This window comes from Leptodactylus fuscus, chromosome 2 (genome assembly GCF_031893055.1).
Source record: "Leptodactylus fuscus isolate aLepFus1 chromosome 2, aLepFus1.hap2, whole genome shotgun sequence".
NCBI classification, from domain to species: domain Eukaryota; kingdom Metazoa; phylum Chordata; class Amphibia; order Anura; family Leptodactylidae; genus Leptodactylus; species Leptodactylus fuscus.
This window is the reverse complement of record NC_134266.1, coordinates 204,495,813-204,522,589: the sequence shown is the minus strand read 5'-3', so window position 1 is coordinate 204,522,589 and position 26,777 is coordinate 204,495,813.

Sequence of the window (26,777 nt, the reverse complement as noted above, 5' to 3'; positions counted from 1 at the left end):
ACCTGTCATTTATTTAAATGGACATCGGGTGTGTTCTTTTGCATTCCGTGCCCTTTCTTCACTGTCCGCATGTAAAGATGTCCGACTTTTCAAGCGGAAAGAAAAACCCGACATGATGAAGGAACTACGTTCCGAAACGCATAGCAACAGCTTGTAGTGGGGCGCTTTGCTTGCCGTCGCTGCATCTTCATGAACATGGAGTGTATTTTTACTGAATGATGAAATAAAGGTTTGAAGATTTTAATTATCCATTATTCGGAGAGTGCTGGATTTTCTACATAAGCCTTGAGACTCCTGCCAAAAATAACATAATCTGTAAAAACATTTGAAAGTGTAACAGTAAAAAGAACATGGAAAACATTGCTAGAGGTACTATGAGTTGCATCTAGCAGTAGCAGTTCTTAAATGTAGAAATGTGAACCAACAGTTTTAATGGCAGAGATGGTACCATTTCTAGTCATTAGTGATTCTTGGTGAAGCTTCACCTGTAAGGGATATTACATTGATGAGTAAGAGGGTTCAGCTACTGTCTTGCTTGTAGAGTCACTGCAGATAGATTTGGGAGTAACTTTACTGTTGTAAATAGAGCGGGAGAGGTTGGTGCTAATAAGCTTAAAATAAAGGTTGCTCTTTAACTTGAAAAAAGATAAACCGGGCCAAAACATCTCTAGATGTGCAGTCAGGTAGGTTCTTCAGTTCAGGGAGTCTGTGAGCCATTGTCAATGCTCAATTGATAGTCAACTCAGTCTGCCAGAAGCAATTTACTCAGGTCCTGGATCTTGGATGTATTTCTTGAATTGAGAGCCAGACACAGTCTAGGTCGGAGTTCCCTCTAAATTTTATGCTATAACGTTTGTCTCTGTGTTCAGATTCAAACAGTTTAGCCTGCAGGTAAGGCCGGGTTCACATCTGCACCCGGGGTCTCCGTTATGCAGGTTTCTGTTTCCTGCCCGAAACTGAGCAGGACATGGAAACCTGCAGTCAGTTTTCAAACCCAGTTTGGAAACTGTTTATTTTTAACCGGACACAAAGTCGGACATGCAGGACTTTGTGTCCGGTTAAAAAAAAAAAAACCAGTTTTGCCGCGGAGAGCACAAAACGCTCCCCAGCGCTCACAGCTGGACACTGTCTGTCTCCTGTCTGCAGAAGACGGAAACCCGACAGACGGAGAACAGGTGCACATGTGAACAAGCTGTAAGAGATTTTGTCATTAGTATAGTTAGAAGCATCAACTAAGCCAATATGTGCAGCAGCAGCAGCAGCAAAAACCCCATATTAGATTAAAAGAATTCTATCATTAGAATCCCTTTTTTAACTAAGTACAATGCGGAATAGCCTTTAGAAAGGCTATTCCTCTCTTACCTTTATTATTCTTATCCGCGCTGCCATTCGTGAGAAATGTCTACTTTGTTCCATACGTAAAGGAGTTTTCAGACAGCACTGGGGGCATACCCTGTGCTCTTTGAAAACTCTTCAATGAGGCATCTCCAGAGAGTTTTCAAACAGCACAGGGGACGCCCCCAGTGCTGTCTGAAAAACAGACCCCGGTAGGTAAGTAGGTAGGTAAGACTGTAGCTGTCAAACTTTCAGGCAGCTGTCCACACCATTTTTACTCTTGCCATGGGCTGCAAAAAAGTAGCATTTGAGCTTGTGAATAGCTTCTTTACCTGGTCACTTCCTGCCCAGGGATTACAGGTATATGGCAGGCATCAGTAGCTGTCGGTATTTTAGTTGCTGTCAGGAACAAAACACTGTTAAAGCTGTGATGATGACAGAGCATTCTCTTTACACTCCATGAGCTTTAGTGACCAAGCCATGTCCCAACATAATTTATTATTAAACTAGAACAGACCCTAACATTTTGTCTTGGAGTTTAATCACATTGCACTTGCCATTAGCGTCAGAGGTATATCTATTATGTATAGAACATTTTTCTAACATATGGCTCCACTAAATGTCTGTGTAGACATACAGTTACCATCCTTTGAACTGATAATTAGTTTTTTTACTTGTTTATTTGTGTTTATACTGCTTTCCTGTGCCTCTTTTAGTGTATAAATATGCATGCCTTCAGAAATTGTGTCATAACATGCCTGATGAAGAGACCTAGTAGTCTCGAAAGCTTGCAATTTGTCATCATTTTAGTAGCCATTAAAAAGGTATCAACTACTGAAGACTCTCAATCTTTATATTTCAAAAACATACAGTTGTATACATTGATCTTAGGTTACAAATAGGGTAAAAAAAAGGGAATAGAGGGAGCGCTACTGAGTGAAGAGTGAGTCCAAGGGTTAATTGGTAACGTCACTTTATTGATTCCAATGACAGAAGATAAAATGATAGACTGTGTTTTGACGCTGGTCAAGCATCTTCTTCAGGCCACTAAAAAACAGTCACAGTAAAAATAATAAATATAATAACAACACTAATAATAATAATAATAATTAGAGATGAGCGAACACTAAAATGTTCGAGGTTCGAAATTCGATTCGAACAGCCGCTCAATGTTCGTGTGTTCGAACGGGTTTCAAACCCCATTATAGTCTATGGGGAACAGATACTCGTTAAGGGGGAAACCCAAATCCGTGTCTGGAGGGTCACCAAGTCCACTATGACACCCCAGGAAATGATGCCAACACCTCTGGAATGACACTGGGACAGCAGGGGAAGCATGTCTGGGGGCATCTAACACACCAAAGACCCTCTATTACCCCAACATCACAGCCTAACAACTACACACTTTACACACTCAATACCACCTCTCTGACAGTAGGAAAACACCTTGAAACATGTGTATTTGGCACTTGCAGTGAGGAGAGCTTGTCACCAGCAGTGAATTTGGCCCTTGTAGTAAGTTGAGGTTGGCACCAACATTTGTTTTGAAAATCAGGGTGGATTGAGCCTCTAACCAGCAGAGTTTGGGCAAATTCATGGTGGAGGGAGCCTCTAAAAACCCCAGTTTGGACCAATTCATGGTGGAGGGAGCCTCTAAAAACCCCAGTTTGGACCAATTCATGGTGGAGGGAGCCTCTAAAAACCCCAGTTTGGACCAATTCATGATGGAGGGAGCCTCTAAACAGCCCAGTTTGGGCAAATTCATGGTGGAGGGAGCCTCTAAAACCCCCCAGTTTGGACCAATTCATGGTGGAGGGAGCCTCTAAAAACCCCAGTTTGGACCAATTCATGGTGGAGGGAGCCTCTAAACAGCCCAGTTTGGGCAAATTCATAGTGGAGGGAGCCTCTAAACAGCCCAGTTTGGGCAAATTCATGGTGGAGGGAGCCTCTAAAAATCCCAGTTTGGACCAATTCATGGTGGAGGGAGCCTCTAAAAACCCCAGTTTGGACCAATTCATGGTGGAGGGAGCCTCTAAAAACCCCAGTTTGGACCAATTCATGATGGAGGGAGCCTCTAAACAGCCCAGTTTGGGCAAATTCATGGTGGAGGGAGCCTCTAAAAACCCCAGTTTGGACCAATTCATGGTGGAGGGAGCTTCTAAAAACCCCAGTTTGGACCAATTCATGGTGGAGGGAGCCTCTAAACAGCCCAGTTTGGGCAAATTCATGGTGGAGGGAGCCTCTAAAAATCCCAGTTTGGACCAATTCATGGTGGAGGGAGCCTCTAAAAACCCCAGTTTGGACCAATTCATGGTGGAGGGAGCCTCTAAAAACCCCAGTTTGGACCAATTCATGATGGAGGGAGCCTCTAAACAGCCCAGTTTGGGCAAATTCATGGTGGAGGGAGCCTCTAAAAACCCCAGTTTGGACCAATTCATGGTGGAGGGAGCCTCTAAAAACCCCACTTTGGACCAATTCATGGTGGAGGGAGCCTCTAAACAGCTCAGTTTGGGCAAATTCATGGTGGAGGGAACCTCTAAACAGCCCAGTTTGGGCAAATTCATGGTGGAGGGAGCCTGTAAAAACCCCAGTTTGGACCAATTCATGGTGGAGGGAGCCTCTAAACAGCCCAGTTTGGGCAAATTCATGGTGGAGGGAGCCTCTAAAAACCCCCAGTTTGGACCAATTCATGGTAGAGGGAGCCTCTAAACAGCCCAGTTTGGGCAAATTCATGGTGGAGGGAGCCTCTAAAAACCCCCAGTTTGGACCAATTCATGGTGGAGGGAGCCTCTAAAAACCACAGTTTGGACCAATTCATGGTGGAGGGAGCCTCTAAACAGCCCAGTTTGGGCAAATTCATGGTGGAGGGAGCCTCTAAACAGCCCAGTTTGGGCAAATTCATGGTGGAGGGAGCCTCTAAAAACCCCCAGTTTGGACCAATTCATGGTGGAGGGAGCCTCTAAAAACCCCAGTTTGGAACAATTCATGGTGGAGGGAGCCTCTAAACAGCTCAGTTTGGGCAAATTCATGGTGGAGGGAGCCTCTAAACAGCAAAGTTTGGGCAAATTCATGGTGGAGGGAGCCTCTAAAAACCCCAGTTTGGACCAATTCATGGTGGAGGGAGCCTCTAAACAGCCCAGTTTGGGCAAATTCATGGTGGAGGGAGCCTCTAAAAACCCCCAGTTTAGACCAATTCATTGTGGAGGGAGCCTCTAAAAACCCCAGTTTGGACCAATTCATGGTGGAGGGAGCCTCTAAACAGCCCAGTTTGGGCAAATTCATGGTGGAGGGAGCCTCTAAAAACCCCAGTTTGGACCAATTCATGGTTGAGGGAGCCTCTAAAAACCCCAGTTTGGACCAATTCATGGTGGAGGGAGCCTCTAAAAACCCCAGTTTGGACCAATTCATGATGGAGGGAGCCTCTAAACAGCCCAGTTTGGGCAAATTCATGGTGGAGGGAGCCTCTAATAACCCCAGTTTGGACCAATTCATGGTGGAGGGAGCCTCTAAAAACCCCAGTTTGGACCAATTCATGGTGGAGGGAGCCTCTAAAAACCCCAGTTTGGACCAATTCATGATGGAGGGAGCCTCTAAACAGCCCAGTTTGGGCAAATTCATGGTGGAGGGAGCCTCTAAAAACCCCCAGTTTGGACCAATTCATGGTGGAGGGAGCCTCTAAAAACCCCAGTTTGGACCAATTCATGGTGGAGGGAGCCTCTAAAAACCCCAGTTTGGACCAATTCATGATGGAGGGAGCCTCTAAACAGCCCAGTTTGGACCAATTCATGGTGGAGGGAGCCTCTAAAAACCCCAGTTTGGACCAATTCATGGTGGAGGGAGCCTCTAAACAGCCCAGTTTGGGCAAATTCATGGTGGAGGGAGCCTCTAACCAGCCCAGTTTGGACCAATTCATGGTGGAGGGATCCTCTAAAAACCCCAGTTTGGACCAATTCATGGTGGAGGGAGCCTCTAAACAGGCCAGTTTGGACCAATTCATGGTGGAGAGAGCCTCTAAAAACCCCAGTTTGGACCAATTCATGGTGGAGGGAGCCTCTAAACAGGCCAATTTGGGCAAATTCATGGTGGAGGGAGCTTCTAAACAGCCCAGTTTGGGCAAATTCATGGTGGAGGGAGCCTCTAAAAATCCCAGTTTGGACCAATTCATGGTGGAGGGAGCCTCTAAAAACCCCAGTTTGGACCAATTCATGGTGGAGGGAGCCTCTAAAAACCCCAGTTTGGACCAATTCATGATGGAGGGAGCCTCTAAACAGCCCAGTTTGGGCAAATTAATGGTGGAGGGAGCCTCTAAAAATCCCAGTTTGGACCAATTCATGGTGGAGGGAGCCTCTAAAAACCCCAGTTTGGACCAATTCATGGTGGAGGGAGCCTCTAAAAACCCCAGTTTGGACCAATTCATGATGGAGGGAGCCTCTAAACAGCCCAGTTTGGGCAAATTAATGGTGGAGGGAGCCTCTAAAAACCCCAGTTTGGACCAATTCATGGTGGAGGGAGCTTCTAAAAACCCCAGTTTGGACCAATTCATGGTGGAGGGAGCCTCTAAACAGCCCAGTTTGGGCAAATTCATGGTGGAGGGAGCCTCTAAAAATCCCAGTTTGGACCAATTCATGGTGGAGGGAGCCTCTAAAAACCCCAGTTTGGACCAATTCATGGTGGAGGGAGCCTCTAAAAACCCCAGTTTGGACCAATTCATGATGGAGGGAGCCTCTAAACAGCCCAGTTTGGGCAAATTCATGGTGGAGGGAGCCTCTAAAAACCCCAGTTTGGACCAATTCATGGTGGAGGGAGACTCTAAAAACCCCAGTTTGGACCAATTCATGGTGGAGGGAGCCTCTAAACAGCTCAGTTTGGGCAAATTCATGGTGGAGGGAACCTCTAAACAGCCCAGTTTGGGCAAATTCATGGTGGAGGGAGCCTGTAAAAACCCCAGTTTGGACCAATTCATGGTGGAGGGAGCCTCTAAACAGCCCAGTTTGGGCAAATTCATGGTGGAGGGAGCCTCTAAAAACCCCCAGTTTGGACCAATTCATGGTGGAGGGAGCCTCTAAACAGCCCAGTTTGGGCAAATTCATGGTGGAGGGAGCCTCTAAAAACCCCCAGTTTGGACCAATTCATGGTGGAGGGAGCCTCTAAAAACCCCAGTTTGGACCAATTCATGGTGGAGGGAGCCTCTAAACAGCCCAGTTTGGGCAAATTCATGGTGGAGGGAGCCTCTAAACAGCCCAGTTTGGGCAAATTCATGGTGGAGGGAGCCTCTAAAAACCCCCAGTTTGGACCAATTCATGGTGGAGGGAGCCTCTAAAAACCCCAGTTTGGAACAATTCATGGTGGAGGGAGCCTCTAAACAGCTCAGTTTGGGCAAATTCATGGTGGAGGGAGCCTCTAAACAGCCCAGTTTGGGTAAATTCATGGTGGAGGGAGCCTCTAAAATCCCCAGTTTGGACCAATTCATGGTGGAGGGAGCCTCTAAACAGCCCAGTTTGGGCAAATTCATGGTGGAGGGAGCCTCTAAAAACCCCCAGTTTAGACCAATTCATTGTGGAGGGAGCCTCTAAAAACCCCAGTTTGGACCAATTCATGGTGGAGGGAGCCTCTAAACAGCCCAGTTTGGGCAAATTCATGGTGGAGGGAGCCTCTAAAAACCCCAGTTTGGACCAATTCATGGTGGAGGGAGCCTCTAAAAACCCCAGTTTGGACCAATTCATGGTGGAGGGAGCCTCTAAAAACCCCAGTTTGGACCAATTCATGATGGAGGGAGCCTCTAAACAGCCCAGTTTGGGCAAATTCATGGTGGAGGGAGCCTCTAAAAACCCCAGTTTGGACCAATTCATGGTGGAGGGAGCCTCTAAAAACCCCAGTTTGGACCAATTCATGGTGGAGGGAGCCTCTAAAAACCCCAGTTTGGACCAATTCATGATGGAGGGAGCCTCTAAACAGCCCAGTTTGGGCAAATTCATGGTGGAGGGAGCCTCTAAAAACCCCCAGTTTGGACCAATTCATGGTGGAGGGAGCCTCTAAAAACCCCAGTTTGGACCAATTCATGGTGGAGGGAGCCTCTAAAAACCCCAGTTTGGACCAATTCATGGTGGAGGGAGCCTCTAAACAGCCCAGTTTGGACCAATTCATGGTGGAGGGAGCCTCTAAAAACCCCAGTTTGGACCAATTCATGGTGGAGGGAGCCTCTAAACAGCCCAGTTTGGGCAAATTCATGGTGGAGGGAGCCTCTAACCAGCCCAGTTTGGACCAATTCATGGTGGAGGGAGCCTCTAAAAACCCCAGTTTGGACCAATTCATGATGGAGGGAGCCTCTAAACAGCCCAGTTTGGACCAATTCATGGTGGAGAGAGCCTCTAAAAACCCCAGTTTGGACCAATTCATGGTGGAGGGAGCCTCTAAAAACCCCAGTTTGGAACAATTCATGGTGGAGGGAGCCTCTAAACAGCTCAGTTTGGGCAAATTCATGGTGGAGGGAGCCTCTAAACAGCCCAGTTTGGGCAAATTCATGGTGGAGGGAGCCTCTAAAAACCCCCAGTTTAGACCAATTCATTGTGGAGGGAGCCTCTAAAAACCCCAGTTTGGACCAATTCATGGTGGAGGGAGCCTCTAAACAGCCCAGTTTGGACCAATTCATGGTGGAGGGAGCCTCTAAAAACCCCAGTTTGGACCAATTCATGGTTGAGGGAGCCTCTAAAAACCCCAGTTTGGACCAATTCATGGTGGAGGGAGCCTCTAAACAGCCCAGTTTGGGCAAATTCATGGTGGAGGGAGCCTCTAAAAACCCCAGTTTGGACCAATTCATGGTGGAGGGAGCCTCTAAAAACCCCAGTTTGGACCAATTCATGGTGGAGGGAGCCTCTAAAAACCCCAGTTTGGACCAATTCATGGTGGAGGGAGCCTCTAAAAACCCCAGTTTGGACCAATTCATGATGGAGGGAGCCTCTAAACAGCCCAGTTTGGGCAAATTCATGGTGGAGGGAGCCTCTAAAAACCCCAGTTTGGACCAATTCATGGTGGAGGGAGCCTCTAAAAACCCCAGTTTGGACCAATTCATGGTGGAGGGAGCCTCTAAAAACCCCAGTTTGGACCAATTCATGATGGAGGGAGCCTCTAAACAGCCCAGTTTGGGCAAATTCATGGTGGAGGGAGCCTCTAAAAACCCCCAGTTTGGACCAATTCATGGTGGAGGGAGCCTCTAAAAACCCCAGTTTGGACCAATTCATGGTGGAGGGAGCCTCTAAAAACCCCAGTTTGGACCAATTCATGGTGGAGGGAGCCTCTAAAAACCCCAGTTTGGACCAATTCATGGTGGAGGGAGCCTCTAAAAACCCCAGTTTGGGCAAATTCATGGTGGAGGGAGCCTCTAACCAGCCCAGTTTGGACCAATTCATGGTGGAGGGAGCCTCTAAAAACCCCAGTTTGGACCAATTCATGATGGAAGGAGCCTCTAAACAGCCCAGTTTGGACCAATTCATGGTGGAGAGAGCCTCTAAAAACCCCAGTTTGGACCAATTCATGGTGGAGGGAGCCTCTAAAAACCCCAGTTTGGAACAATTCATGGTGGAGGGAGCCTCTAAACAGCTCAGTTTGGGCAAATTCATGGTGGAGGGAGACTCTAAACAGCCCAGTTTGGGCAAATTCATGGTGGAGGGAGCCTCTAAAAACCCCCAGTTTAGACCAATTCATTGTGGAGGGAGCCTCTAAAAACCCCAGTTTGGACCAATTCATGGTGGAGGGAGCCTCTAAACAGCCCAGTTTGGGCAAATTCATGGTGGAGGGAGCCTCTAAAAACCCCAGTTTGGACCAATTCATGGTTGAGGGAGCCTCTAAAAACCCCAGTTTGGACCAATTCATGGTGGAGGGAGCCTCTAAAAACCCCAGTTTGGACCAATTCATGATGGAGGGAGCCTCTAAACAGCCCAGTTTGGGCAAATTCATGGTGGAGGGAGCCTCTAAAAACCTCAGTTTGGGCAAATTCATGGTGGAGGGAGCCTGTAAAAACCCCAGTTTGGACCAATTCATGGTGGAGGGAGCCTCTAAACAGCCCAGTTTGGGCAAATTCATGGTGGAGGGAGCCTCTAAAAACCCCCAGTTTGGACCAATTCATGGTGGAGGGAGCCTCTAAACAGCCCAGTTTGGGCAAATTCATGGTGGAGGGAGCCTCTAAAAACCCCCAGTTTGGACCAATTCATGGTGGAGGGAGCCTCTAAAAACCCCAGTTTGGACCAATTCATGGTGGAGGGAGCCTCTAAACAGCCCAGTTTGGGCAAATTCATGGTGGAGGGAGCCTCTAAACAGCCCAGTTTGGGCAAATTCATGGTGGAGGGAGCCTCTAAAAACCCCCAGTTTGGACCAATTCATGGTGGAGGGAGCCTCTAAAAACCCCAGTTTGGAACAATTCATGGTGGAGGGAGCCTCTAAACAGCTCAGTTTGGGCAAATTCATGGTGGAGGGAGCCTCTAAACAGCAAAGTTTGGGCAAATTCATGGTGGAGGGAGCCTCTAAAAACCCCAGTTTGGACCAATTCATGGTGGAGGGAGCCTCTAAACAGCCCAGTTTGGGCAAATTCATGGTGGAGGGAGCCTCTAAAAACCCCCAGTTTGGACCAATTCATTGTGGAGGGAGCCTCTAAAAACCCCAGTTTGGACCAATTCATGGTGGAGGGAGCCTCTAAACAGCCCAGTTTGGGCAAATTCATGGTGGAGGGAGCCTCTAAAAACCCCAGTTTGGACCAATTCATGGTTGAGGGAGCCTCTAACAACCCCAGTTTGGACCAATTCATGGTGGAGGGAGCCTCTAAAAACCCCAGTTTGGACCAATTCATGATGGAGGGAGCCTCTAAACAGCCCAGTTTGGGCAAATTCATGGTGGAGGGAGCCTCTAATAACCCCAGTTTGGACCAATTCATGGTGGAGGGAGCCTCTAAAAACCCCAGTTTGGACCAATTCATGGTGGAGGGAGCCTCTAAAAACCCCAGTTTGGACCAATTCATGATGGAGGGAGCCTCTAAACAGCCCAGTTTGGGCAAATTCATGGTGGAGGGAGCCTCTAAAAACCCCCAGTTTGGACCAATTCATGGTGGAGGGAGCCTCTAAAAACCCCAGTTTGGACCAATTCATGGTGGAGGGAGCCTCTAAACAGCCCAGTTTGGACCAATTCATGGTGGAGGGAGCCTCTAAAAACCCCAGTTTGGACCAATTCATGGTGGAGGGAGCCTCTAAACAGCCCAGTTTGGGCAAATTCATGGTGGAGGGAGCCTCTAACCAGCCCAGTTTGGACCAATTCATGGTGGAGGGAGCCTCTAAAAACCCCAGTTTGGACCAATTCATGATGGAGGGAGCCTCTAAACAGCCCAGTTTGGACCAATTCATGGTGGAGAGAGCCTCTAAAAACCCCAGTTTGGACCAATTCATGGTGGAGGGAGCCTCTAAACAGGCCAATTTGGGCAAATTCATGGTGGAGGGAGCTTCTAAACAGCCCAGTTTGGGCAAATTCATGGTGGAGGGAGCCTCTAAAAATCCCAGTTTGGACCAATTCATGGTGGAGGGAGCCTGTAAAAACCCCAGTTTGGACCAATTCATGGTGGAGGGAGCCTCTAAACAGCCCAGTTTGGGCAAATTCATGGTGGAGGGAGCCTCTAAAAACCCCAGTTTGGACCAATTCATGGTTGAGGGAGCCTCTAACAACCCCAGTTTGGACCAATTCATGGTGGAGGGAGCCTCTAAAAACCCCAGTTTGGACCAATTCATGATGGAGGGAGCCTCTAAACAGCCCAGTTTGGGCAAATTCATGGTGGAGGGAGCCTCTAATAACCCCAGTTTGGACCAATTCATGGTGGAGGGAGCCTCTAAAAACCCCAGTTTGGACCAATTCATGGTGGAGGGAGCCTCTAAAAACCCCAGTTTGGACCAATTCATGATGGAGGGAGCCTCTAAACAGCCCAGTTTGGGCAAATTCATGGTGGAGGGAGCCTCTAAAAACCCCCAGTTTGGACCAATTCATGGTGGAGGGAGCCTCTAAAAACCCCAGTTTGGACCAATTCATGGTGGAGGGAGCCTCTAAACAGCCCAGTTTGGACCAATTCATGGTGGAGGGAGCCTCTAAAAACCCCAGTTTGGACCAATTCATGGTGGAGGGAGCCTCTAAACAGCCCAGTTTGGGCAAATTCATGGTGGAGGGAGCCTCTAACCAGCCCAGTTTGGACCAATTCATGGTGGAGGGAGCCTCTAAAAACCCCAGTTTGGACCAATTCATGATGGAGGGAGCCTCTAAACAGCCCAGTTTGGACCAATTCATGGTGGAGAGAGCCTCTATAAACCCCAGTTTGGACCAATTCATGGTGGAGGGAGCCTCTAAACAGGCCAATTTGGGCAAATTCATGGTGGAGGGAGCTTCTAAACAGCCCAGTTTGGGCAAATTCATGGTGGAGGGAGCCTCTAAAAATCCCAGTTTGGACCAATTCATGGTGGAGGGAGCCTGTAAAAACCCCAGTTTGGACCAATTCATGGTGGAGGGAGCCTCTAAACAGCCCAGTTTGGGCAAATTCATGGTGGAGGGAGCCTCTAAAAACCCCCAGTTTGGACCAATTCATGGTGGAGGGAGCCTCTAAACAGCCCAGTTTGGGCAAATTCATGGTGGAGGGAGCCTCTAAAAACCCCCAGTTTGGACCAATTCATGGTGGAGGGAGCCTCTAAAAACCCCAGTTTGGACCAATTCATGGTGGAGGGAGCCTCTAAACAGCCCAGTTTGGGCAAATTCATGGTGGAGGGAGCCTCTAAACAGCCCAGTTTGGGCAAATTCATGGTGGAGGGAGCCTCTAAAAACCCCCAGTTTGGACCAATTCATGGTGGAGGGAGCCTCTAAAAACCCCAGTTTGGAACAATTCATGGTGGAGGGAGCCTCTAAACAGCTCAGTTTGGGCAAATTCATGGTGGAGGGAGCCTCTAAACAGCCCAGTTTGGGTAAATTCATGGTGGAGGGAGCCTCTAAAAACCCCAGTTTGGACCAATTCATGGTGGAGGGAGCCTCTAAACAGCCCAGTTTGGGCAAATTCATGGTGGAGGGAGCCTCTAAAAACCCCAGTTTGGACCAATTCATGGTTGAGGGAGCCTCTAAAACCCCCAGTTTAGACCAATTCATTGTGGAGGGAGCCTCTAAAAACCCCAGTTTGGACCAATTCATGGTGGAGGGAGCCTCTAAACAGCCCAGTTTGGGCAAAGTCATGGTGGAGGGAGCCTCTAAAAACCCCAGTTTGGACCAATTCATGATGGAGGGAGCCTCTAAACAGCCCAGTTTGGGCAAATTCATGGTGGAGGGAGCCTCTAAAAACCCCCAGTTTGGACCAATTCATGGTGGAGGGAGCCTCTAAAAACCCCAGTTTGGACCAATTCATGGTGGAGGGAGCCTCTAAAAACCCCAGTTTGGACCAATTCATGGTGGAGGGAGCCTCTAAACAGCCCAGTTTGGACCAATTCATGGTGGAGGGAGCCTCTAAAAACCCCAGTTTGGACCAATTCATGGTGGAGGGAGCCTCTAAACAGCCCAGTTTGGGCAAATTTATGGTGGAGGGAGCCTCTAACCAGCCCAGTTTGGACCAATTCATGGTGGAGGGAGCCTCTAAAAACCCCAGTTTGGACCAATTCATGATGGAGGGAGCCTCTAAACAGCCCAGTTTGGACCAATTCATGGTGGAGAGAGCCTCTAAAAACCCCAGTTTGGACCAATTCATGGTGGAGGGAGCCTCTAAACAGGCCAATTTGGGCAAATTCATGGTGGAGGGAGCTTCTAAACAGCCCAGTTTGGTCAAATTCATGGTGGAGGGAGCCTCTAAAAATCCCAGTTTGGACCAATTCATGGTGGAGGGAGCCTCTAAAAACCCCTGTTTGGACCAATTCATGGTGGAGGGAGCCTCTAAAAACCCCAGTTTGGACCAATTCATGATGGAGGGAGCCTCTAAACAGCCCAGTTTGGGCAAATTCATGGTGGAGGGAGCCTCTAAAAACCCCAGTTTGGACCAATTCATGGTGGAGGGAGCTTCTAAAAACCCCAGTTTGGACCAATTCATGGTGGAGGGAGCCTCTAAACAGCCCAGTTTGGGCAAATTCATGGTGGAGGGAGCCTCTAAAAATCCCAGTTTGGACCAATTCATGGTGGAGGGAGCCTCTAAAAACCCCAGTTTGGACCAATTCATGGTGGAGGGAGCCTCTAAAAACCCCAGTTTGGACCAATTCATGATGGAGGGAGCCTCTAAACAGCCCAGTTTGGGCAAATTCATGGTGGAGGGAGCCTCTAAAAACCCCAGTTTGGACCAATTCATGGTGAAGGGAGCCTCTAAAAACCCCAGTTTGGACCAATTCATGGTGGAGGGAGCCTCTAAACAGCTCAGTTTGGGCAAATTCATGGTGGAGGGAACCTCTAAACAGCCCAGTTTGGGCAAATTCATGGTGGAGGGAGCCTGTAAAAACCCCAGTTTGGACCAATTCATGGTGGAGGGAGCCTCTAAACAGCCCAGTTTGGGCAAATTCATGGTGGAGGGAGCCTCTAAAAACCCCCAGTTTGGACCAATTCATGGTGGAGGGAGCCTCTAAACAGCCCAGTTTGGGCAAATTCATGGTGGAGGGAGCCTCTAAAAACCCCCAGTTTGGACCAATTCATGGTGGAGGGAGCCTCTAAAAACCCCAGTTTGGACCAATTCATGGTGGAGGGAGCCTCTAAACAGCCCAGTTTGGGCAAATTCATGGTGGAGGGAGCCTCTAAACAGCCCCGTTTGGGCAAATTCATGGTGGAGGGAGCCTCTAAAAACCCCCAGTTTGGACCAATTCATGGTGGAGGGAGCCTCTAAACAGCTCAGTTTGGGCAAATTCATGGTGGAGGGAGCCTCTAAACAGCCCAGTTTGGGCAAATTCATGGTGGAGGGAGCCTCTAAAAACCCCAGTTTGGACCAATTCATGGTGGAGGGAGCCTCTAAACAGCCCAGTTTGGGCAAATTCATGGTGGAGGGAGCCTCTAAAAACCCCCAGTTTAGACCAATTCATTGTGGAGGGATCCTCTAAAAAACCCCCCAGTTTAGACCAATTCATTGTGGAGGGAGCCTCTAAAAACCCCAGTTTGGACCAATTCATGGTGGAGGGAGCCTCTAAACAGCCCAGTTTGGGCAAATTCATGGTGGAGGGAGCCTCTAAAAACCCCAGTTTGGACCAATTCATGGTGGAGGGAGCCTCTAAAAACCCCAGTTTGGACCAATTCATGGTGGAGGGAGCCTCTAAAAACCCCAGTTTGGACCAATTCATGATGGAGGGAGCCTCTAAACAGCCCAGTTTGGGCAAATTCATGGTGGAGGGAGCCTCTAAAAACCCCAGTTTGGACCAATTCATGGTGGAGGGAGCCTCTAAAAACCCCAGTTTGGACCAATTCATGGTGGAGGGAGCCTCTAAAAACCCCAGTTTGGACCAATTCATGATGGAGGGAGCCTCTAAACAGCCCAGTTTGGGCAAATTCATGGTGGAGGGAGCCTCTAAAAACCCCAGTTTGGACCAATTCATGGTGGAGGGAGCCTCTAAAAACCCCAGTTTGGACCAATTCATGGTGGAGGGAGCCTCTAAAAACCCCAGTTTGGACCAATTCATGGTGGAGGGAGCCTCTAAACAGCCCAGTTTGGACCAATTCATGGTGGAGGGAGCCTCTAAAAACCCCAGTTTGGACCAATTCATGGTGGAGGGAGCCTCTAAACAGCCCAGTTTGGGCAAATTCATGGTGGAGGGAGCCTCTAACCAGCCCAGTTTGGACCAATTCATGGTGGAGGGAGCCTCTAAACAGCCCAGTTTGGACCAATTCATGGTGGAGAGAGCCTCTAAAAACCCCAGTTTGGACCAATTCATGGTGGAGGGAGCCTCTATACAGGCCAGTTTGGGCAAATTCATGGTGGAGGGAGCCTCTAAACAGCCCAGTTTGGGCAAATTCATGGTGGAGGGAGCCTCTAACCAGCCCAGTTTGGACCAATTCATGGTGGAGGGAGCCTCTAAAACCCCCAGTTTGGACCAATTAATGGTGGAGGGAGCCTCTAAACAGCCCAGTTTGGACCAATTCATGGTGGAGGGAGCCTCTAAAAACCCAGTTTGGACCAATTCATGGTGGAGGGAGCCGCTAAACAGCCCAGTTTGGACCAATTCATGGTGGAGGGAACCTCTAACCAGCAGAGTTGTGGGAAAGCAGGGTGGAGGGAGCCTCTAACCAGCAGAGTTGGTGGAAATCAGGGTGGAAGGAGCCTCTAACCAGCAGAGTTGTGGGAAAGCAGGGTGGAGGGAGCCTCTAACCAGCAGAGTTGTGGGAAAGCAGGGTGGAGGGAGCCTCTAACCAGCAGAGTTGTGGGAAAGCAGGGTGGAGGGAGCCTCTAACCAGCAGAGTTGGTGGAAATCAGGGTGGAGGGAGCCTCTAACCAGCAGAGTTGGTGGAAATCAGGGTGGAGGGAGCCTAGTATTAGCAGAATTGTGCAACGCTTATGGTGGATGAGTATGAGGATGCGGAGGAATTGGAGAGGTTGAGTACAGACATGGAGTTTCATGTTGGGGTGCTTTACACAGGTGGGCACAAAAATGAAGGCTCTATCCAGTGGTGGTTCATTTTTATCAAAGTAAGCCGGTCGGCACTCTCAGCTGACAGACGGGTGCGCTTGTCAGTGATGATGCCACCGGCTGCACTGAACACCTTCTCAGATAGGACGCTGGCGGCAGGACAGGACAGCACCTCCAAGGCATATAGGGCAAGTTCAAGCCACAGGTCCAACTTCGACACCCAATACGTGTAGGGCGCAGAGGGGTCGGAGAGGACAGGGCTGTGGTCGGAAAGGTATTCCCGCAACATGCGCCTATACTTCTCACGCCTGGTGACACTAGGACCCTCCGTGGCGGCACTTTGGCGAGGGGGTGCCATCAAGGTGTCCCAGACCTTAGACAGTGTGCCCCTCGTTTGTGTGGACCGGTGAGAACTTGGTTGCCTACTGGAGGAACTGCCCTCCCTGCCGCCAACGTCACATGCTGGAAACATCTCCATCATATTCTGCACCAATTGCCTGTGGCAAGCATTGATGCGATTGGCCCTCCCCTCTACCGGAATAAAAGACGAGATGTTGTTTTTATACCGGGGGTCAAGGATAGCAAAGATCCAGTACTGGTTGTCCTCCATGATTTTGACAATACGCTTGTCGGTTGTAAAGCACCCCAACATGAACTCAGCCATGTCTGCCACAGTGTTAGTTGGCATGACTCCTCTGGCCCCACCGGAAAGTTCAATCTCCATTTCCTCCTCATCCTCCATGTCTACCCATCCGCGCTGCAACAATGGGACGATTCGAAGTTGCCCGGAAGCCTCCTGTATCACCATCACATCATCGGACAACTCTTCTTCCTCCTCCTCCTCCTCCTCCATTAAACGCAGTGAAGCGGACAGATGTGTGGACCTACTCTCCAGCTGTGACGGATCGGATGCTATCCCTAACTCCTCTGTGTGATCTGAGTTATCCCTGATGTCAATCAGGGATTCTCTCAGAACACACAAGAGCGGGATTGTAAGGCTCACCATCGCATCCTCAGAGCTCACCCTCCTTGTGGACTCCTCAAAGACCCGTAGGATGTCACAAAGGTCTCTCATCCATGGCCACTCATGGATGAGAAACTGAGGCAGCTGACTTTGTGGCACCCTAGGGTTTTGTAGCTGGTATTCCATCAAAGGTCTCTGCTGCTCAACCACTCTATTCAACATCTGAAACGTTGAGTTCCAGCATGTGGGGACGTCGCACAAAAGCCGGTGTTGTGGCACATGCAGGCGTTGCTGGAGAGATTTTAAGCTAGCAGCGGCTACTGTCGACTTGCGAAAGTGGGCGCACATGCGCCGCACTTTCACCAGTAGCTCTGGAACATTGGGGTAGCTCTTTAGGAAACGTTGCACCACTAGGTTGAAGACGTGGGCCAGGCATGGAACATGTTGGAGTCCGGCAAGCTCCAGAGCTGCTACCAGGTTCCGGCCGTTATCACAAACGACCATGCCTGGGCCCAGGTGCAGCGGCTCAAACCATATTGCCGTCTCATCAAGGAGGGCATCCCTCACCTCGGAGGCAGTGTGCTGTCTGTCCCCCAAGCTGATCAGCTTCAGCACAGCCTGCTGACGTCTACCAACGCCAGTGCTGCAACGTTTCCAACTCGTAGCTGGGGTCAATCTAACAGCGGAGGAGGAGGCGGTGGCGGAGGAGGAGGCGGTGGCGGAGGAGGAGGCGGTAGAGGAGGAGGAGGAGGGGGGTGTTCTTCTCGTGTCCCTGCCAGGAATGTTAGGCGGGGAGACGAGGTACACCGGGCCAGTTTGGGAAGCAGTCCCAGCCTCAACTACATTCACCCAGTGTGCCGTCAGTGAAATGTAGCGTCCCTGTCCGCATGCACTTGTCCACGCGTCGGTGGTCAAGTGGACCTTTGTGCAAAGCGCGGAACTAAGGGCCCGCCTGATGTTGAGTGACACGTGCTGGTGCAAGGCGGGGACGGCACACCGGGAGAAGTAATGACGGCTAGGGACGGCATAGCGAGGTGCCGCAGTTGCCATCAGGTCCAGGAAGGCGGGAGTTTCAACAAGCCGGAACGCCAACATCTCCTGGGCCAGCAGTTTAGCGATGTTGGCGTTCAAGGCTTGCGCGTGTGGGTGGTTAGCAGTGTATTTCTGCCGCCGCTCCAATGTCTGAGAGATGGTGGGTTGTTGTAAAGAAGCGCCTGATGGTGCCTTTGATGGTGCAGGAGAAGGAGATAAGACAGGAACAGGGGAGGATGAGGGAGAAGTCAACAAAGTGGCGGAGGCAGATGAAGTGGTGTCCTGGCTCGTCCTCTGGAGTGCATCGCCAGCACAGTCAGCAGTGGCAGAGGCAGAGGCAGTGGCAGTGGCGTGAACGGCAGGCGGCCTTTGTCCTGCCGTTGCTGCCTGCCACTGATTCCAGTGCTTGGATTCCAAATGACGGCGCATTGAAGTGGTGGACAGGTTGCTCTTCTCAGAGCCCCTAATCAATTTTGAGAGGCAAATTGTGCAGACAACACTATATCTGTCCTCGGCGCATTCCTTGAAAAAACTCCACACCTTCGAGAAACGTGCCCTTGAGGTGGGAGTTTTTCGGGGCTGGGTACGAACTGGAACATCTTGGGAGATTCCGGGTGTGGCCTGGCTTCGCCTAAGCTGCTGACCTCTGCCTCTGCCTCTAGCTACCCTTTTTGGTGCTGCACCTGCCTCAACATCCACACTACTTTCCCCGCTTGACATCCCCCCTGTCCAGGTCGGGTCAGTGTCCTCATCATCCACCACTTCCTCTTCCAACTCCTGTCTCATCTCCTCCTCCCGCACAATGCGCCGGTCAACTGGATGCCCTGACGGCAACTGCGTCACATCATCGTCGATGAGGGTGGGTTGCTGGTCATCCACCACCAAATCGAACGGAGATGGAGGAGACTCTAGTATTTGAGCATCTGGACACAGATGCTCCTCTGTTAGGTTCGTGGAATCGTGACGTGGAGAGGCAGGTTGAGGGACAATGAAAGGAGCGGAGAACAGCTCTGGGGAGCAGGGACAGTTGGGGTTATTGTTCTGTGAAGCTTGGGAATTTTGGGAGGAAGGAGGACAAGACTGTTGGGTAATAGGAGGAGAGGAGGCAGAGTCTGACTGGCTGCTGGACAATGTGCTGTAAGCGTTCTCTGACAGCCATTGCAAGACCTGTTCCTGGTTCTCGGGCCTACTAAGGTTTGTACCCTGCAGTTTAGTTAATGTGGCAAGCAACCCTGGCACTGTGGAGTGGCGCAATGCTTGCTGCCCCACAGGAGTAGGCACGGGACGCCCTGTGGCTTCACTGCTACCTTGCTCCCCAGAACCATTCCCCCGACCTCGCCCACGGCCTCGTCCACGTCCCTTTCCGGGAGCCTTGCGCATTTTGAATTCCCAGTTAGAAATTGGCACTATATACCAGCAGCAAAAATTGTGGGTGCACGTAACCCCAATATATTCTTTGAATTCCCAGTCAGACAATGGCACTATATACCAGTAGCAAGAAATGAGGGTATTTATTACCCCAATATATTCTTTAAATTACCAGTCAGAAACTGGCACTATATGGCAGTAGCAAGAAATGAGGGTATTTATAACCCCAATATATTCTTTGAATTCCCAGTCAGACAATGGCACTATATACCAGTAGCAAGAAATGAGGGTATTTGTAACCCCAATATATTCTTTGAATTCACAGTCAGACAATGGCACTATATACCAGTAGCAAGAAATGAGGGTATTTGTAACTCCAATATATTCTTTGAATTCCCAGTCAGACAATGGCACTATATACCAGTAGCAAAAATTGTGGGTGCACGTAACCCCAATATATTCTTTGAATTACCAGTCAGAAACTGGCACTATATGGCAGTAGCAAGAAATGAGGGTATTTGTAACCCCAATATATTCTTTGAATTCCCAGTCAGACAATGGCACTATATACCAGTAGCAAGAAATGAGGGTATTTGTAACCCCAATATATTCTTTGAATTCCCAGTCAGACAATGGCACTATATACCAGTAGCAAGAAATGAGGGTATTTGTAACCCCAATATATTCTTTGAATTCCCAGTCAGACAATGGCACTATATACCAGTAGCAAGAAATGAGGGTATTTGTAACCCCAATATATTCTTTGAATTCCCAGTCAGACAATGGCACTATATACCAGTAGCAAGAAATGAGGGTATTTGTAACCCCAATATATTCTTTGAATTCCCAGTCAGACAATGGCACTATATACCAGTAGCAAGAAATGAGGGTATTTGTATCCCCAATATATTCTTTGAATTCCCAGTCAGACAATGGCACTATATACCAGTAGCAAGAAATGAGGGTATTTGTAACCCCAATATATTCTTTGAATTCCCAGTCAGACAATGGCACTATATACCAGTAGCAAGAAATGAGGGTATTTGTAACCCCAATATATTCTTTGAATTCCCAGTCAGACAATGGCACTATATACCAGTAGCAAGAAATGAGGGTATTTGTAACCCCAATATATTCTTTGAATTCCCAGTGAGAAAATGGCACTATATACCAGTAGCAAAAATTGTGGGTGCACGTAACCCCAATATATTCTTTGAATTACCAGTCAGAAACTGGCACTATATGGCAGTAGCAAGAAATGAGGGTATTTGTAACCCCAATATATTCTTTGAATTCCCAGTCAGACAATGGCACTATATACCAGTAGCAAGAAATGAGGGTATTTGTAACCCCAATATATTCTTTGAATTCTCAGTGAGACAATGGCACTATATACCAGTACAAAAATTGTGGGTGCACGTAACCCCAATATATTCTTTGAATTACCAGTCAGAAACTGGCACTATATGGCAGTAGCAAGAAATGAGGGTATTTGTAACCCCAATATATTCTTTGAATTCCCAGTCAGACAATGGCACTATATACCAGTAGCAAGAAATGAGGGTATTTGTAACCCCAATATATTCTTTGAATTCCCAGTCAGACAATGGCACTATATACCAGTAGCAAAAATTGTGGGTGCACGTAACCCCAATATATTCTTTGAATTACCAGTCAGAAACTGGCACTATATGGCAGTAGCAAGAAATGAGGGTATTTGTAACCCCAATATATTCTTTGAATTCCCAGTCAGACAATGGCACTATATACCAGTAGCAAGAAATGAGGGTATTTGTAACCCCAATATATTCTTTGAATTCCCAGTCAGACAATGGCACTATATACCAGTAGCAAGAAATGAGGGTATTTGTAACTCCAATATATTTTTTGAATTCCCAGTCAGACAATGGCACTATATACCAGTAGCAAAAATTGTGGGTGCACGTAACCCCAATATATTCTTTGAATTACCAGTCAGAAACTGGCACTATATGGCAGTAGCAAGAAATGAGGGTATTTGTAACCCCAATATATTCTTTGAATTCCCAGTCAGACAATGGCACTATATACCAGTAGCAAGAAATGAGGGTATTTGTAACCCCAATATATTCTTTGAATTCCCAGTCAGACAATGGCACTATATACCAGTAGCAAGAAATGAGGGTATTTGTAACCCCAATATATTCTTTGAATTCCCAGTCAGACAATGGCACTATATACCAGTAGCAAGAAATGAGGGTATTTGTAACCCCAATATATTCTTTGAATTCCCAGTCAGACAATGGCACTATATACCAGTAGCAAGAAATGAGGGTATTTGTAACCCCAATATATTCTTTGAATTCCCAGTCAGACAATGGCACTATATACCAGTAGCAAGAAATGAGGGTATTTGTAACCCCAATATATTCTTTGAATTCCCAGTCAGACAATGGCACTATATACCAGTAGCAAGAAATGAGGGTATTTGTAACCCCAATATATTCTTTGAATTCCCAGTCAGACAATGGCACTATATACCAGTAGCAAGAAATGAGGGTATTTGTAACCCCAATATATTCTTTGAATTCCCAGTCAGACAATGGCACTATATACCAGTAGCAAGAAATGAGGGTATTTGTAACTCCAATATATTCTTTGAATTCCCAGTCAGACAATGGCACTATATACCAGTAGCAAAAATTGTGGGTGCACGTAACCCCAATATATTCTTTGAATTACCAGTCAGAAACTGGCACTATATGGCAGTAGCAAGAAATGAGGGTGTTTGTAACCCCAATATATTCTTTGAATTCCCAGTCAGACAATGGCACTATATACCAGTAGCAAGAAATGAGGGTATTTGTAACCCCAATATATTCTTTGAATTCCCAGTCAGACAATGGCACTATATACCAGTAGCAAGAAATGAGGGTATTTGTAACCCCAATATATTCTTTGAATTCCCAGTCAGACAATGGCACTATATACCAGTAGCAAGAAATGAGGGTATTTGTAACCCCAATATATTCTTTGAATTCCCAGTCAAACAATGGCACTATATACCAGTAGCAAGAAATGAGGGTATTTGTAACCCCAATATATTCTTTGAATTCCCAGTCAGACAATGGCACTATATACCTGTAGCAAGAAATGAGGGTATTTGTAACCCCAATATATTCTTTGAATTCCCAGTCAGACAATGGCACTATATACCAGTAGCAAGAAATGAGGGTATTTGTAACCCCAATATATTCTTTGAATTCCCAGTCAGACAATGGCACTATATACCAGTAGCAAGAAATGAGGGTATTTGTATCCCCAATATATTCTTTGAATTCCCAGTCAGACAATGGCACTATATACCAGTAGCAAGAAATGAGGGTATTTGTAACCCCAATATATTCTTTGAATTCCCAGTCAGACAATGGCACTATATACCAGTAGCAAGAAATGAGGGTATTTGTAACCCCAATATATTCTTTGAATTCCCAGTCAGACAATGGCACTATATACCAGTAGCAAGAAATGAGGGTATTTGTAACCCCAATATATTCTTTGAATTCCCAGTGAGAAAATGGCACTATATACCAGTAGCAAAAATTGTGGGTGCACGTAACCCCAATATATTCTTTGAATTACCAGTCAGAAACTGGCACTATATGGCAGTAGCAAGAAATGAGGGTATTTGTAACCCCAATATATTCTTTGAATTCCCAGTCAGACAATGGCACTATATACCAGTAGCAAGAAATGAGGGTATTTGTAACCCCAATATATTCTTTGAATTCTCAGTGAGACAATGGCACTATATACCAGTACAAAAATTGTGGGTGCACGTAACCCCAATATATTCTTTGAATTACCAGTCAGAAACTGGCACTATATGGCAGTAGCAAGAAATGAGGGTATTTGTAACCCCAATATATTCTTTGAATTCCCAGTCAGACAATGGCACTATATACCAGTAGCAAGAAATGAGGGTATTTGTAACCCCAATATATTCTTTGAATTCCCAGTCAGACAATGGCACTATATACCAGTAGCAAAAATTGTGGGTGCACGTAACCCCAATATATTCTTTGAATTACCAGTCAGAAACTGGCACTATATGGCAGTAGCAAGAAATGAGGGTATTTGTAACCCCAATATATTCTTTGAATTCCCAGTCAGACAATGGCACTATATACCAGTAGCAAGAAATGAGGGTATTTGTAACCCCAATATATTCTTTGAATTCCCAGTCAGACAATGGCACTATATACCAGTAGCAAGAAATGAGGGTATTTGTAACTCCAATATATTTTTTGAATTCCCAGTCAGACAATGGCACTATATACCAGTAGCAAAAATTGTGGGTGCACGTAACCCCAATATATTCTTTGAATTACCAGTCAGAAACTGGCACTATATGGCAGTAGCAAGAAATGAGGGTATTTGTAACCCCAATATATTCTTTGAATTCCCAGTCAGACAATGGCACTATATACCAGTAGCAAGAAATGAGGGTATTTGTAACCCCAATATATTCTTTGAATTCCCAGTCAGACAATGGCACTATATACCAGTAGCAAGAAATGAGGGTATTTGTAACCCCAATATATTCTTTGAATTCCCAGTCAGACAATGGCACTATATACCAGTAGCAAGAAATGAGGGTATTTGTAACCCCAATATATTCTTTGAATTCCCAGTCAGACAATGGCACTATATACCAGTAGCAAGAAATGAGGGTATTTGTAACCCCAATATATTCTTTGAATTCCCAGTCAGACAATGGCACTATATACCAGTAGCAAGAAATGAGGGTATTTGTAACCCCAATATATTCTTTGAATTCCCAGTCAGACAATGGCACTATATACCAGTAGCAAGAAATGAGGGTATTTGTAACCCCAATATATTCTTTGAATTCCCAGTCAGACAATGGCACTATATACCAGTAGCAAGAAATGAGGGTATTTGTAACCCCAATATATTCTTTGAATTCCCAGTCAGACAATGGCACTATATACCAGTAGCAAGAAATGAGGGTATTTGTAACTCCAATATATTCTTTGAATTCCCAGTCAGACAATGGCACTAAATACCAGTAGCAAAAATTGTGGGTGCACGTAACCCCAATATATTCTTTGAATTACCAGTCAGAAACTGGCACTATATGGCAGTAGCAAGAAATGAGGGTGTTTGTAACCCCAATATATTCTTTGAATTCCCAGTCAGACAATGGCACTATATACCAGTAGCAAGAAATGAGGGTATTTGTAACCCCAATATATTCTTTGAATTCCCAGTCAGACAATGGCACTATATACCACTAGCAAGAAATGAGGGTATTTGTAACCCCAATATATTCTTTGAATTCCCAGTCAGACAATGGCACTATATACCAGTAGCAAGAAATGAGGGTATTTGTAACCCCAATATATTCTTTGAATTCCCAGTCAAACAATGGCACTATATACCAGTAGCAAGAAATGAGGGTATTTGTAACCCCAATATATTCTTTGAATTCCCAGTCAGACAATGGCACTATATACCTGTAGCAAGAAATGAGGGTATTTGTAACCCCAATATATTCTTTGAATTCCCAGTCAGACAATGGCACTATATACCAGTAGCAAGAAATAAGGGTATTTGTAACCCCAATATATTCTTTGAATTCCCAGTGAGACAATTGCACTATATACCAGTAGCAAAAATTGTGGGTGCACGTAACCCCAATATATTCTTTGAATTACCAGTCAGAAACTAGCACTATATGGCAGTTGCAAGAAATGAGGGTATTTGTAACCCCAATATATTCTTTTAATTCCCAGTCAGACAATGGCACTATATACCAGTAGCAAGAAATGAGGGTATTTATAACCCCAATATATTCTTTGAATTCCCAGTCAGACAATGGCACTATATACCAGTAGCAAGAAATGAGGGTATTTATAACCCCAATATATTCTTTGAATTCCCAGTCAGACAATGGCACTATATACCAGTAGCAAGAAATGAGGGTATTTGTAACCCCAATATATTCTTTGAATTCCCAGTCAGACAATGGCACTATATACCAGTAGCAAGAAATGAGGGTATTTGTAACCCCAATATATTCTTTGAATTCCCAGTCAGACAATGGCACTATATACCAGTAGCAAGAAATGAGGGTATTTGTAACCCCAATATATTCTTTGAATTCCCAGTCAGACAATGGCACTATATACCAGTAGTAAAAATTGTGGGTGCACGTAACCCCAATATATTCTTTGAATTACCAGTCAGAAACTGGCACTATATGGCAGTAGCAAGAAATGAGGGTATTTGTAACCCCAATATATTCTTTGAATTCCCAGTCAGACAATGACACTATATACCAGTAGCAAGAAATGAGGGTATTTATAACCCCAATATATTGTTTGAATTACCAGTCAGAAACTGGCACTATATGGCAGTAGCAAGAAATGAGGGTATTTGTAACCCCAATATATTCTTTGAATTCCCAGTCAGACAATGACACTATATACCAGTAGCAAGAAATGAGGGTATTTATAACCCCAATATATTGTTTGAATTACCAGTCAGAAACTGGCACTATATGGCAGTAGCAAGAAATGAGGGTATTTATAACCCCAATATATTCTTTGAATTCCCAGTCAGACAATGGCACTATATACCAGTAGCAAAAATTGTGGGTGCACGTAACCCCAATATATTCTTTGAATTCCCAGTCAGACAATGGCACTATATGGCAGTAGCAAAAATAGTGGGTTTTTTATAGCCCCAATTCTATTGCTAGGGGACTTGCAGTGTATTTCTGGGGTGAAGGTGGGGGGGCACACCGTTGGAACGGGTATCGGGGGTATATATCGGGTATACGGGAATACACTGTCAGTGTATTCCATTCAGGATCCTGGGAAAGCTGGGTTGCGGCGATTGAGCCCGTCAGTGCCACGTTACACTGACAAGCTTCTCCCTGGAATTGAAGTTATATGTAAGCCCAATATATTCTTTGAATTCCCAGTGAGACAATGGCACTATATGGCAGTAGCAAAAATAGTGGGTGTATATAGCCCCAATTCTATTGCTAGGGGACTTGCAGGGTATTTCTGGGGTGAAGGTGGGGGGGCACACCGTTGGAACGGGTATCGGGGGTATATATCGGGTATACGGGAATACACTGTCAGTGTATTCCATTCAGGATCCTGGGAAAGCTGGGTTGCGGCGATTGAGCCCGTCAGTGCCACGTTACACTGACAAGCTTCTCCCTGGAATTTAGCTCTTATAAGAGCTGTTGGTTGTCTTCTCCTTCCTATCCTAGCCTGTCCCTGCCTACCCAGAATCTAAGCCATAGCTAACTGGACGGAAACCTCCGTCCCCGGTGAATTGCAAGCTCAGAATGACGTGAAGCTGGGCGTCGCTGTTCTTTTAAATTAGAAGTCACATGTTTTCGGCAGCCAATGGGTTTTGCCTACTTTTTTCAACGTCACCGGTGTCGTAGTTCCTGTCCCACCTACCCTGCGCTG